This window comes from Lynx canadensis, chromosome A2 (genome assembly GCF_007474595.2).
Source record: "Lynx canadensis isolate LIC74 chromosome A2, mLynCan4.pri.v2, whole genome shotgun sequence".
Lineage (NCBI taxonomy): Eukaryota > Metazoa > Chordata > Mammalia > Carnivora > Felidae > Lynx > Lynx canadensis.
In genome coordinates, this window is record NC_044304.2 from 130,622,164 (window position 1) to 130,636,813 (window position 14,650).

At 38.8% G+C, this 14,650-nt stretch overlaps 1 protein-coding gene across 3 annotated transcripts in view; it reads left to right on the forward strand.

Moving 5' to 3' along the window:
- ZNF277 (zinc finger protein 277) overlaps positions 1-14,650 on the forward strand; it is a 113,748-nt gene that overhangs the window by 10,076 nt on the left and 89,022 nt on the right. The window contains exon 1 of one of the 3 annotated variants that reach the window (XM_030308254.1): positions 2,774-2,870. The exons of the other annotated variants lie outside the window; for them this stretch is intronic. The gene's annotated coding sequence lies outside the window, so the exon portion shown is untranslated. Of the gene's footprint in view, positions 1-2,773; positions 2,871-14,650 lie in introns of those variants that run through there. 3 annotated transcript variants of the gene reach the window in all.

The following is a 14,650-nucleotide window of genomic DNA, read 5'->3' on the forward strand; positions in this document are numbered from 1 at the left end:
GGATGGAGGTCAGATCAGACAGCTTATGGAATCAGGGCAACCAGTTGAGGACTCAGTTGCTGGAAAAGGTGTGCAAGTTGAGGCTTGGTTCCAAGAAATTAGTCACATGCCCGACAATGACTAGCATGCCAGACCCAGATGGAGATGAGGCCACTGTCTTGAGGTGGTCCCCTGCTGGAGCAGAGCCAAACTGCTAGTGGATTTAGAGACCCCTGCCGTGCTGATTGGCAGTGTTGGCAGAGGCCTAGCTCCAGGCACCTCATTACATTTGCCCATATGGCCACTGAACTCCTAACCCTGAGCTCATTAATCCTGAATAATCAACCAGTTGTAATATAATTCTCAAGTATAAGGTAATAACACCCTTTCTTTCTCATGACCCCTAGATGACATGGAATGTGATGCCCCAGAGAAAGATTCCTGTTCTTGATCTTTTTCCTTGTGAAACATCTTAGAAATTATTGGCAGAACAGATCATGTTAGTAATGTCCCCCCTGTTAATGTGATATTTTTAGGTATCAGTATTTATAGTTGTTTCTATAAATAGCACAATTCTGTTTTCATTACTTGAAACTCCAAACACATCCAGCCATATAAATTTACACATTATTACAGCCTAAATGAATTAAACTTTTAAGTAATGGACTGGAAAAAAATCATTTTTTGTTGTCTTGCTTTTGAGAGATTTCATATAAAATTGTGTTCTCATTGTTTTTATTCATCTATGTGATTGAAGTGGGTGGGGCTAATGTAAATTTAGTATGCTGTTCATGGTTTTAGGGACAATATTTCAGGAGTCCAAAGAATTAATTATAAGACAGAAGAATGTTATAATACCTTTTTACACAAAGAATTTCATGATCAAATAATTTTCAGCTACTTATAGTTTCCTTCAAGACTTTAATGTTGCTAATTTTTGTGACCAAGAGATAAATATTATACTGTCATTTCCCAAATATTTGACCTCACTATCTTTTTCTCAAATAGCACACATTAACATTTCATGGGATACTAGTCTTCCATGGAATTTGATTTGGGAAATGCTAGTCAGGGTCATCTTCCTCTTAAGCAGATCGTATTTATTAAGAGCTTAGACTTCCCAAAGAGTTCATCTGTAAACCTCTTCAAAAAGAGATCAGTCACCCAGTGTATATAATAATAACCATTGTCATTCATTTTTATAGCTTTCCTATTTTACTTCAAGCACTTAATGGGGGGAGGGAGGGAAATAAGCATAGAGTAGTAGGCACAGGATTAAAAAAAAACAAACAAAACAAAACACTATTTGTTCTCCCTCAGGGAGATGTAACATCCTCTAAGGAGCATCCCCTCGCCCCCGTTATATCCAGAAAGCCAGAGTTCTTTTGAAAATGTCTATGGTAGTAATGAAATAAGTATTTATATAAATAAAACTTAGCCCTTGAGCACAATGTGAGAACTCTTCAAATCAGTGTCTTTTGTTTTTTCATATTAGTATCCCTTTCTCAGTACATTTGAACTAAGATTCGAATATTGAACAATGAAAAGGAATGTGTCCCTAAAGTAACCAATTTCTGACCTACTGTTCCAGGGCACTCAAGCCTGTGCTTCTTATTAAGTCAGGTAACCATAGCTATTTAATACATTATTTAAGGTTGTAAAAATTTAATTTACATTCCTCTATCAACTTTCATTGACTTGAAGAATGTAGGTTGGTTGCGATTTTTTTTAATTGCCTATGTGTGGCATCATTGTCAGAAATGTCAGAGTTTCTGAATTACTGTTTATTAATGAAATGATGAATCCAGGCAGCTCTTTGATGTAAAATCCACAAGTGTGATGTAGAGGAATTTTTTAATGAAAGGTTTTCTAAAATAGCTTAGAAATGATTCATTGGACCATTGTTATTCACTTCTAGTTAGCAGTATTCAGAGCCAACTGGCAAATCTCCATTTCTTTAGGATTCTCACTTAAAATGTGATTTCAGAGTAAACTGATTTAGGCAAGCAGCATATAAGTGAAATTGTTCTCTTCGTCTTTCCACCTTTTTCTGAAGTTTCATGTTTGTTGTTACCTCTTGTGATTATACATTAATCAGATTCTGAATTCATCTTATGTATAGAGAGATATCAAAAGTTAGTATAATATTATTAATATTAGCTGATCTTTGGACTCTGCTGTGAAAGTCACACATACTTGTGGAAACTCAAACACACTTTCATATACTTACTGGGCAACATTTTTTTTTTTAAGTTACAGCTTTCATAAGTTACATTTTATAAATATTGTAACCCTCCTTGTAAATGTAAACTCCCTCCCTTTGTCTTTCTGGTTAAGTCCTATTCATATTTAAAATATTAGCTTAAGTGTTGCCTTTTATGTAAAGCCATTCTTGAACCATAGATTGAATTAGCTATATACTTCTTAATCATATAGTTACTTAGGAGAATCCCTTTACCTGCTTCTGGAGAAAGAAATTTTAATTCAAATAGTTCAACTGATATACTTAGTTTTCAAAGGCCGCCTGTAACAAATTACCACAAACTGGGTGGCTTAAAACAACAGAAATTTATTCTGCCACAGTGCTGAAGGCCAGAAAGCTGAAATCAAGATGTCAGCAGGGCCAGGCTCCCTCTGACGGCTCTAAGGGAGAATCTGGCGGCATCAGGGCATTCCTTCGCTTGTGGCAGCATAATTCCAATTTCTGCTTCTGTCTTAATACAGCCTTCTTCCCATGCCTCTTTGTCTTCTCCTTTTCTGTCTCTTAGAAAGACTTCAGTCATTGCACTTAGAGCTTACCCTCATCCAGGATGATCTCATCTCAAGATATTTACCTTAATTGGATCTGTAGAAACCCTTATTCAAGATAAGGTCACAGTCTGAGGTTCCAGGTGAGTATCTCTAGAGTTACCATTCACTCCACTACATATATTGAAGATATTCCCTTATTTCCAGATAGCCTTCTTTCTGATCCAGCCAAGGAGTGTGTGTACAGGTAAGTGCTTGTTTTCAAGTTGGGGAGGAGAGGTCCTCTTTCTCTCTCCGCCTCTCCCTCCCTCTCTCTCTCTCTCTCTCTCTCTAGCACTCTGTAGAACATGGTATCTACTACTGGACTTTATGGACATTGGGACTTATACATTGACTTTGTTCTCATGAATATTAAACTCTTTGTAGAAGGTTACCACCGAGGAATCAGATAGAGCTTATTAAAAATTGGTAGTCTTGGGGCGCCTGGGTGGCGCAGTCGGTTAAGCGTCCGACTTCAGCCAGGTCACGATCTCGCGGTCCGGGAGTTCGAGCCCCGCGTCGGGCTCTGGGCTGATGGCTCAGAGCCTGGAGCCTGTTTCCGATTCTGTGTCTCCCTCTCTCTCTGCCCCTCCCCCGTTCATGCTCTGTCTCTCTCTGTCCCAAAAATAAATAAACGTTGAAAAAAAAAAATTAAAAAAAAAAAATTGGTAGTCTTTTTTATGCTGGGGCTTTTCCATCACTGTTACTTTTTACTTTCCTTATCTTTTATCATTTAGGTACTTCAGATTTTACATAGTACATGCTAAGTCCTTTTGTTGTTAACTGATAGCTATTGTCCTTTGTACATACAGCCCCTGAAATTTGGTCTCTTCCTGAGTTTGAGAGTATAGTGTAGTGCAAAGAACACTAAACTTACAGACAGAAGAATCCAGTTCATGTTTCAGATGGGTGACTTTAAATAAATTATACTGCCTGAACTTCTGTTTTCTTATAACTAACATTGAAATAATAATCTTTCTTATCTGGCAGTTTACTAGTGAGGTGTTTAAGAGATGATTTTTATAAAATGTAAAAGGTTATATGATTAAAGCATTGGTATATTAATATGCTTGAAGTGACCACCTTTGGATTTACTGATTAGTGCCTTTGTATCCTGAGTATGCCTTTAAACTCAGTCACTTACCAGTTAATCTAAATATTTATAGAATACTTGAGCTGGGGTTGACATAGGGATAAATCATTTTGGAAAATGTTTTAAAAGGACACAACTGTGTCCTTCTGTGTTTCTGTCTTCTTTGAGCTTATAGTCTTAGCTGGAGAAGAGACACACATGTCAGTAATTATGCTAAGCTCCCATTAGTGGATAGAGGAATGAATAAACAAAACATTTTCTTGAAAGGGGTGGTCATAGTTGGCTTCATGGAAAAAGTGAGAGAGACCCTAGGCACCTGGGTGGCTCACTCTGTTAAGTGTCCAACTTCGGCTCAGGTCATGATCTCACGGTTTGTGGGCTCGAGCCCTGCATTGGGCCCTGTGCTGGCAGCTCAGAGCCTGGAGCCTGCTTCAGATTCTCTGTCTCCCTCTCTCTCTGCCCCTCCCCAACTCACGCTCTGTCTGTCTCTGTCTCTAAAAAAATAAAAAAACAAGAGAAGTGAGAGAGACCAGAGGACTAGGAAAGACTCTGGCAGGCATGTAGATGGATAGTATACCTGAGCTTATGGGGGGAGGGGGAGGAAGGGCCAGGTGTCATCCAGGGAGACTTCAGAAACTGGTTAAAGCACTCCAGAGTAAAGAGAGAAGTAGTGAGAGATAAAATGGGATTCAAGATTACGTGTCATAACCATCTTAGAAGAACCAAGAAACTGTCCAGTGCTCAGGCCCTTATTTACGAGAATGTGGATGTTTCAAGATTTGGATCTTTGTTCTCCTTCAGGCCAAATGGTCTGCAAAAGCAGTTAGTAGACTGTCCCTAATTAAAAATAAGAGAGCACGCAGACAATTCACCTTACTGATCAAAAAGGGCACTTTTGATCTTCTTAGGCTCTGTGTTTCATCGAGCATTTATTGAACACTAATTATGTGCTGAGTCCTGAAGGCACAGAAAGAACAAGGCACAGGCCCTGCCCTGAAGGAGACACTTGCTACTTAAGAGGAGAATAATGCAGGGGCGCCTGGGTGGCGCAGTCGGTTAAGCGTCCGACTTCAGCCAGGTCACGATCTCGCAGTCCGGGAGTTCGAGCCCCGCGTCAGGCTCTGGGCTGATGGCTCAGAGCCTGGAGCCTGCTTCTGATTCTGTGTCTCCCTCTCTCTCTGCCCCTCCCCCGTTCATGCTCTGTCTCTCTCTGTCCCAAAAATAAATAAACGTTGAAAAAAAAAAAAAATTTAAAAAAAAAAAAAAAAAGAGGAGAATAATGCAGAAGCGCAGTGGAAGAATCACATTGAAGCACTCTGTCATGTGTGCTTCTAACCTATCAGGGAGGTTCGGGTAGGCTTCTCCAGGAGGTGATACGTAGGCCAAGGTCTTTGCCAGGTAAAGTAGACCTTCTTGATAGAGGAAGCTGCATGAGGAAAGGCTTGGAGGTGCCCTATAGGTACATACAGCCTAAAATGATGTGGTGGAGGCAAAGCTGAAGAGGGGGCAGGGCTCTATTAAAAAGGAGTTTGTGTACCTGGCAAAAGAACTTGGATTATCTCCTACGTGATGGGGAGTGTTTTAGGTCAGTGAGTAACATGAATCAGATTTGCTGGATAGGAACGACCTTGTGGCAGTTCTTATGTGACAATGCATACGTAGAGGCAGGACAGAGGCTCTTGTTAATAGTGCATGTTCCTTAAGCAGTTCAAACTGGATGTCAGGGTAAATAAGACTTTCGGAAATGTGTAAACTCTCATGTAACCTTCCGGCTCAAAAGTCAGCTATGATTTCTCTTTGCCTCCAGGAAAAAGCCCAAAATGAGAGTATATCCTCACTCAAGACTCCTCATTGCCTGTCCCCACTAATTTAATCTGCTGTTTTTCAATCACAGATACCTGAGGGTTTTCATTTTTCCTTGCTTGTAACTACTCCTCAGTTGTGAGATCAACATTAGGAGAATAATCAAAAGGGCACAGATGGAGGACTTGAGCCTATTCATTGAGTGCTCACTTGAAATCTGCACTTTTAGGGGTGCCTGGGTGGCTCAGTCGGTTAAGCATCCAACTTCGGCTCAGATCACGATCTCGCAGTTCACAAGTTCAAGTCCCACATTGGGCTCTGTGCTGACAACTCAGAGCCGGGAGCCAGCTCAGATTCTGTGTCTCCTCTCTCTCTCTCTCTGCCCCTCCCCTGCTCACACTCTGTGTCTCTCTCTTAAAAAAAAAAATTTTTTTTAAGAAATCTGCAATTTAAATTTTATTCTCTAGATGAAAGTAATTTTTTGTTATTTTTTTCTTGATTATTTCTAAGAAATTTTTATTTCCAAGAAAAATTATCTTTTCCATAATTAAAAATGGCCATATACCCCTGCATTGCTATATATTTGTTTTGATTCATGGCAGGATACTCATAATTAAGCTCCAGATTTTAATTTTTTTTTTTTTTTTTTTTTGAGAAGAGAGAGAGGGCACCAGTGAGCGAGGGGCAGAGAGAGAGAGGAGGAGAGTGAGAATCCCAGGAAAGGCAGAGAAAAGAGAGGGGGGGGAGGGAGGGATGGAGGGGGAGAAGAGGGTTCACCGGAAGCAGGACTTATGTTTGGTTTTTTTTGTTTGTTTTTTTTACCCGAAGCGGGGCTCGTGCTCACCCAGATGCGAGACTCGAGACTCCAGTTTACCAGACGTAGGACCCGAGCTCATGAACCATGAGATGATGACCTGAGCCAAAGTCAGGTTCTTAATGACTGAGCCACCCAGGCACCCCTTAAGCTCCAGATTTTATTCCAGTCTTCTAAGAATTTTCAAACAAGACCCCGCATCATTTGGGAGGGGTGGTGATTGTGTGTATTTAAAATTGTGTTATGTGTATGTGCAATAAAAATGTTGATTTGTTGTAAACATTTTTAAATGTTGATATGTTAATTGCAGTGAAGTTTAGTCTGATTAACCAGAAAGGTAAAATGCTGGTCTGTTGCTGTATTTTTTTCTCTTACTGAAAACTGAGATACATATCTACTGCAGATCCTTCATTCTGGTTTAGCACAACTGATAAAAGTCCAAGGTCATCCTTATCCAATATTCAGAGGTACTTAATTTTCCACTAGGGTACTTCTTTTTAATGATAAACTGCATTTTTTGGTGATTAGCTCAGGTACCTCTGAAGTCTGATGAATGCCATCTGGTTCTAATGATGGATTGCAATGTTTCAGGTTGTTTTTGGCTCCATTCATCTCCCCATTCTCTATTCTTTTTTCTATTTTGATAATTTATTTTTGTAACAGATTATTTCCTTGCCTATGAATGTTTTTACTGTTTCTTTTCTTTAAGTTTTCTTTAACATGAATAACAACTCAATTTATTTCTGAAAGTAAGCAAACATATCATCATGGTACTTTTATATTCTGTGTTGGGATCAAGACAACCATAGAATTTTCCTCATTCAGAGAATCTTTCAGTTGGTCAGTCTACAGCTTATTTTATGTTTTCCTTCCTGATACCAAGTATATTTGCTTGAAATAGGTATTTTGGGTGAGAAAAGGCTGGTCTATTATGATGGTAGTTTCCACATCATTAGGAAAGAAGATTGGGATCAATTTAAAGTATTCTGCTGTTTTCTCCTCTTAGCTCCCTTGATGAACAACAACAGCATCCGTGGGCTGCCACCCCCTCCAAAAGGACTTTCCCCTCTTAACTACAGTGATTTCCAAGCTTTTGTCCCATAAGGGTCATATATTAAAGAGGGAACAGATGATATTTAAAGTGAATAATGAGATCTGGGGATTAAGATACAATTGGGGTTTGGTATAATTGGGATTAAGGTCTCAAGAGAAGACAGACAATGTGAACTGCAAGGAAAAGGAACACGGTATCAGCTAAACAAAAGAAGAAACCTTGTGAAATCAAATAAAGTATGTCCATTTGGAGATTAGAACAGAGTAGCCTGAAAAAGTTTGTGGATTAAAACTTAAATTCATGTAGGATAATGCTCTGGATTTTTAAGTGCGCCTCTTCCTTTTTTGAGTTCATTTTCCCACTATGAATTAATTTGAAAGCCATATTACAGATAAAGTACTGAGAGTTGAGGCCACTTCTCTGAGTTACTGGAAGTGTAGGCATGTGTATGTGCACAGACAGTAGCACATGGTAGTAGTGGCTGGTGACAATCTAGGCACCGTAAGAGATAGACAAGAATTGTAACTGCTCTCGGGGATGACATTTTCTCAAGATCCTGAGTCCTGATTCTGAATATCAGTTGTGTATCAAATGTCTTATGCAGTGTCCATGTGAAGAATCTAATGATGCTGTTCCTATCTCAGCTATGTTACCACACTAAAGTTTTATCTGTAGTCACTGGGATACCTTGTAATCTTAAGAGTGATGGCTCCTTGTTCTAAAAGCCTCACTTTTCTTGAATAATCCACTTCCATTATCTCTGCGTATTTTGAGAGAATTCATCATCTTTTTACCAGTCTAACCATAACTCCTGTGTTCTCTCCACCTATAATGTCTTTTTCCTGCCTTTCTACCTTACAACCCCCTACTCATTCCTTAAGACTTAGTTTAGATATCATCTTCACCTTTTCTATGAAATGTTCTGTTTGTGAACACTCAAAAGGTAACCCAACACTTCCTCTTCTTAACATTTCATTTCTATTATCATTTTCTGATGTCACTTCCCATTTGGGGATTGTGACTGTGATAGACTTTGCTCGTGTGTGTGTGTGTGTGTGTGTGTGTGTGTGTGTGTGTTTTAAAGTTTTTATTCGAATTCCAGTTAATATAGTTTCAGGTGTACAATATAGCGATTCACCACTTCCATACATCACCTGGTGCTCATCACAAGTGCACTCCTCAGGGTACCTGGGGGGCTCACCTGGTTAAGCATCCAGCTTCAGCTCAGGTCATGATCTCATGGTTCGTTGAAGTATGAGCACAGAGCTCACTTCAGATCCTCTGCTTCCCTCTCTCTCTGCCCCTCCCCTACTCTCTTCCTCCATTTCTTTCTCTCTCTCTCTCAAAAATAAATAAAAACATTTTTAAAAATGCACTCCCTAATCCCTATCACCTTTCTCACCCATCCCCCTCACCCATTTCCCCTTTGGTGACCATCAGTTTGTTCTCTATAAAATTCTGTTGGTTTCCCTCTCTCTCCTTTTTTTTTTTCCTTTTGCTCATTTGTTTTGTTTCTTAAATTCTACATATGAGTGATATCATATGATGTTTGTCTTTCTCTGGCTTAGTTCACTTAGCATTATAGTCTCTATCCATGTCATTGTAAATGTCAAGATTCCATTATTTTTTTATGGCTGAATAATATTCCATTGTGTATATGTGTATACCACATGTTCTTTATCCACTCATCAATCAGTGGACACTTGGGCTGCTTCCGTAATTTCGCTATTGTAAATAATGCTGCAATAAACATAAGGGTGCATTTATCCCTTTGAGTTAGTATTTTTATATTCTTTGGATAAATACCCAGTAATATGATTGCTAATTCATAGGATGGTTCTGTTTTTAACTTTTTTTTTAAGTTATTTTAGAGCGAGAGAAAGAGCACGTGAGCTGGGGAGAAGAGAGCATGAGTTGGGGAGGAGGGGAATGAGAGAGAGAGAGAGAATATCTTAATTAGACTCCAGGAGCAGCATGGAGTCTGACATGGGGCTCGATCCCCTGACCCTGAGGTCATGATCTTAGCTGAAATGAAGAGCAGTACGCTTAACTGACTGAGCCACTCAGGCACCCCTATTTTTAACTTTTTGAGGAACCTCCATATTGTTTTCCAGAATGACTGCCCCAGTTTGCATTCCCACCAACAGTGAGTGCATGAAGATTTCTTTTTCTTCTTTCCAACTCCTGTTGTTTTCTCGTGTTATGGACTTCACTTTGCTCTTACATTTTATGTTCAGATGCTTAGTAAGAGATGTGAGTGTTACTCCTGACTTGACACTTGCCTTTTGGATGAGATTAGACATCTGTCTGCTGTAAGTCCAGGGCTGAAACTGAGGCACCTCCGGTTCCATCTTCTTTCTCTCCACCTCTTAGCTAGTGTAGGCTACTGTCCTAGAACAGCCACTAACTACACCAACTTCCCCTCACAGTCCTTCCCACATCATTAGCAAGTCATATTTTCTAGAGCATTGTTCAATGCTTGATCTCATTTTATCACCTAAGCTACATTTAGGAGATGAGCAAACTACAAAGCAAAATGCAGAAGTGACACAACTAGTTTTTAACAATCAACACTGTTACTAGAACTCCTATATCTACTTACCCTTAGTGCATTATCATTATATCTCACCAAAAATCCTCTTGTGCTATCATTTTAAATATCTCTGCTTTGAGTGAATAGTACTTTTAGTTACTTTTTGTGCATGATATAAGGAAGTGATCCGGCTCTCTTTTCTATGTGGATATCCAGTTGTTCTAGCACCATTTGTTGGAAAGACTTGTTGCCCCAACGGAGTTGTCTTGGCGTCCTTGTCAAAAATCTGTTCACCATAAATGTGAGAGTTTATGTATTCTCAATTCTATTCCATTGATCTATATTGGTCTTTTGCTAGTACCATCCTGTGTTAATTAGCATAGTTCTTTTCAGGAAGTTGTGAAATCTGTTAAGTGTGAGAACTTCAACCTTGTTCTTCTGTTTGAATTTTTTTTTTAATTTTTTTAATGTTTATTTATTTTTGAGAGACAGAGCGAGACATAATGTGAATGGGCAAGGGGTAGAGAGAGAGGGAGACACAGAATCCGAAGCAGGTTCCAGGCTGTGAGCTGTCAGCCCAGAGCCCAACACGGGGCTCTAACTCACTGAGAGATCATGACCTGAGCTGAAGTCAGACGCTTCACTGACTGAGCCACTCAGTCACCCCTGTTTCAAGATTTTTTTACTTACCTGCTGATTTTTCCATATCAGAGTATATCAAAAGAAAGATACATATCAGAAGTAACTATTTTAGCATATAAATAGTCTCTTGAAATCGCTTCATAATGGGCTATTTTTAGATACTATTCTTTGGTTACTACACTAGACCTAGGTACTAATCCGGGCTGGTGGTATCTGTAATCTTTTTCTGGTGATTAGAGATTGAGTAGTTAAATAACCTTCTAGGTTCCTGATAGCCTTTCAAAACTTGGGCTCAGTAATCCCTTCCTTCTGTAGTCGGACACATAAGTATAGGAGGGAAAAGGAATTTCTGGGTGAGTCAGTATTAATGAAGCATACACGCGTACAGTTGGCAGGAAGTTTTAGAATAAAAAGCTGAAATGGTTGTGAGTGCTATGATAAATACCTAAGTTTTGTCAACCCTAAAAATTCTACAGATCCTCTTCCACTGACAGTCATCCACATTCCATATTAGAAATTAAGTACAATCTAATATTTTTAAATAGAACCCAAAAGGCAATTTTTGAAACACACTGTCAAAGAGTCTCTCTGTGCAAATATTTCCTACAACAATAAGTGAGGTATTAAACCTGATTTAAATGTATGGATATTTATATTTCTGACTATTTCATCCACATTTCTCGTAACAAACATTCTTCCTTCTAGGTTCTCAGTTTATGCAACCTCTTGATGTTCGAAGTTGGTTTTTTTCTGTTGTTGTAATTTTATTATTTTTTTTTTTTAATTTTTTTTTTCAACGTTTATTTATTTTTGGGACTGAGAGAGACAGAGCATGAACGGGGGAGGGGCAGAGAGAGAGGGAGACACAGAATCGGAAACAGGCTCCAGGCTCCGAGCCATCAGCCCAGAGCCTGACGCAGGGCTCGAACTCACGGACCGCGAGATCGTGACCTGGCCGAAGTCGGACGCTTAACCGACTGCGCCACCCAGGCACCCCTGTTGTTGTAATTTTAGATGATAATATACTTCTTGTCATCATGATGGACCCATTGACATTCTGGGTCCCAGTGACTTCACCTTCTTTCGAATTAAAACAGAAAAACTCTAGAAATGAATTGTATAAACAAAGAGTAGAAAAAAAAAATAGAAGCATATTCCCTAACCAGATGTTTGGGGGTTTTTTGGTTGTTGTTGTTAATATTGTATATGTTTTTCTTCATTACCTCTTTCTGGTAAGATACCCAACAATCTCTTTGTTTATAATGTCACTTAGTTGCCCAATTTTATTAAAATACCTAGATTAGGGTTGCCTGGCTCGCTCAGTCGGTAGAGCATGCAACTCGATCTCAGGGTCATGAGTTAGAGCCCCACATTGTTGGCAGAGATTACTTAAACAAATAAAATCTGTAAAAAAAAAAAATAAATAAAGTATCTAGATTAGAATTTATGGTCATGTGATTAGTTGATATGTTTTCTGAAACACTAATAAATATTTTTTATCTCTAACCTTGATGTATATGTTAAACATAATTTTTATAATTTAATAAGGTCTCCCAAATTATATGCAATTATTTATGTGATTAGAAAAAATTTCAAAAGGCAATTGTGAACAGTTTTCACAAATGAAATAAAATGTGCTCTATCCATTGTTATCTAGAAAAAGTAGCATAAATCCTCTTATTTTATTTCTACTTTACCTAGTTACTGGCACAGAAGAGCTCAAATTATATATCTTTTGAATAAATGCTTCTATTTATAATGTCCAAAACAATTTTTTCCTACACTCTTCTTTTTTAGCCTTCCCTTTAAAAAAATTATTTCTTTTTCTGGTTTTCCAAAGAGTTAGTGACCACTCTTCTCCCAGTCATTTGGCTCATTCTTCAAGTCCTCATTTCTTCTTTTCAGTTACCCCTTCACCCCTACCCCAAGGCACTGACAGCAGCTGGTCTGTACATTGTTTTGAGATCTGTAGGCTCTGAGGGCCTGTGCAGCAGCATAAAGGTAAGAGAGAATGCTAGCTAAAGCGCCAACCACATTCTCTCTTATTAGAGTTTTCATACCAGGTGAGAGCAGAAGAAGAAAGAGCAGACAGAGGGAAAGAAGTGAGGAAGATTCTGAGTTTGCTGTTCTACTCTCACAGACTTCAGGAATCAGACAAAATTGTTTTTCTCCTAGAGACACTTGGGCATATATGTATAATGTAATTTTTTACCAGAAAAGAGTTTGGGTTTTTTTTTTTCTTTTGTTTCCCTCCCCCCCCCCCCCCCCCCCCCCCAGTGACTAAACAAAACACAGCTCTATGTCTGTATGTCTGTACTGGGTCCAGGAACAATATTACCATGCTACCCTACTCTGTTCACTCACCCTTTTAAGGAAATGCTTAAGAACAACAGAGTCTTATGGTGACAAAGGCACTTTATTCTCAGTTCAGTATTCCATTTGGTGGCCTTGTCTTCTCTTCAGTTGCAATAAGCTAGCCTTTTGTATTTCAAACGAAGTTGTAATTCCAAGGAAATGATCATATCAATGAATGTTTAATTAGCTGTGTATTTCTTAAATAATGAGATAAGAAAACTTTAAATAATGGATCTTTGCAATGCATGTAGTTCAACAAAATGGACCAGTTCATATATTTGTGCATCAGTATACAAAAAAAGTTGTGTAAACCCAAAAGGCATGAATGGGATTGAGAAATTAGCAATATGTCACAAAACTAGGTGAATCTCACAAATTAATTGCAAATTTAGATGGCCTGCTTTGAGTGCCATTGGAAAGGCCTCTATTTCTCAAAAATCCATCCTTGTGGGTTTGCTGCTGATTAAAAAAAATATCTTTATTGATCTATTCTTTTGCATTACATACGACCCTCTGTCAAGAGCTGTTTTTTTTAAATGTGAGAGATTACTCACAGAGAGGCAGTACATTGTGTCACTCACCTCCATATGAATTTTACCAGATCATTTGCAAAATGAATTTGAAAGTGAATCAGTCAACAGAATGCACTGCTTTTCTTCAGCACTGAGCTGAGCTCAATGGGAAAAGAAAGATAAGGAGCACCCAGTATAATTTATTAGACAGAACATATACATGTAAAGTACCAGTAACAATATTTTGTTGAGTGGCACATGACTTGGTATTTTAGAAAGCAATATTTCTCAAAGTTATGTGTTTTTTTTATTTATTTATTTTTTTTTTAGGTGATGAAACTATTTTCCAAATTACCTTACACAAAATCCAGTATATAAAACCTATAAATCCAGGCCTCTTTGGTTAAAGAGAGTGTGGGAGGCCAAGCTGCAGTCTGCTCTGGCTGTCCCTTCATCCCCAGTAGGACACCTTGGGATCTGAGGCATCTGGGATTACAGTTAAAAATCATTACATTTAGCAAATAAACGTGGGGTCTGACAGGGAGAGGAAAGCTCCAAGTAGGAATTCCTCCTCAGGTTGATATAAAAAAGGAAGTAGTGAGGATTGTGAGAAATGAAGTTGAATAAGAAAACTGGAGGGGCATCTGCGTGGCTCAGTCGGTTGGGCATCTGACTTCGACTCCAGGTCAGGTCATGATCTCACAGTTCAAGGGTTCGAGCCCCGCATCGAGCTCTGTGCTGACAGCTCAAAGCCTGGAGAGCCTGCTTCAGATTCTGTGTCTCCCTCTCTCTCTGCCCCTCCCCCGTTCGCACTCTGTCTCTCTTTCTCAAAAATAAATAAATGTAAAAAAAATTTTTTTAAAGGAAAATAAAAGTGGATAGACAGTTAAATATAAACTAGAAAAGCAAGCAAGAAAGTTGAGATTTGTTGAGAAAGAAAATACAGAGATACAAGGGTTTTAATCTTAGGATGTGATAAAAGCAGACTTGAGGAAAGGACCCTAGTAGCAAGTACAAGATGGTTTAGATGGAGGATTGATGTTTATTTCAAGTTCTTCCTTTGTCTCTGGCTCTTAGT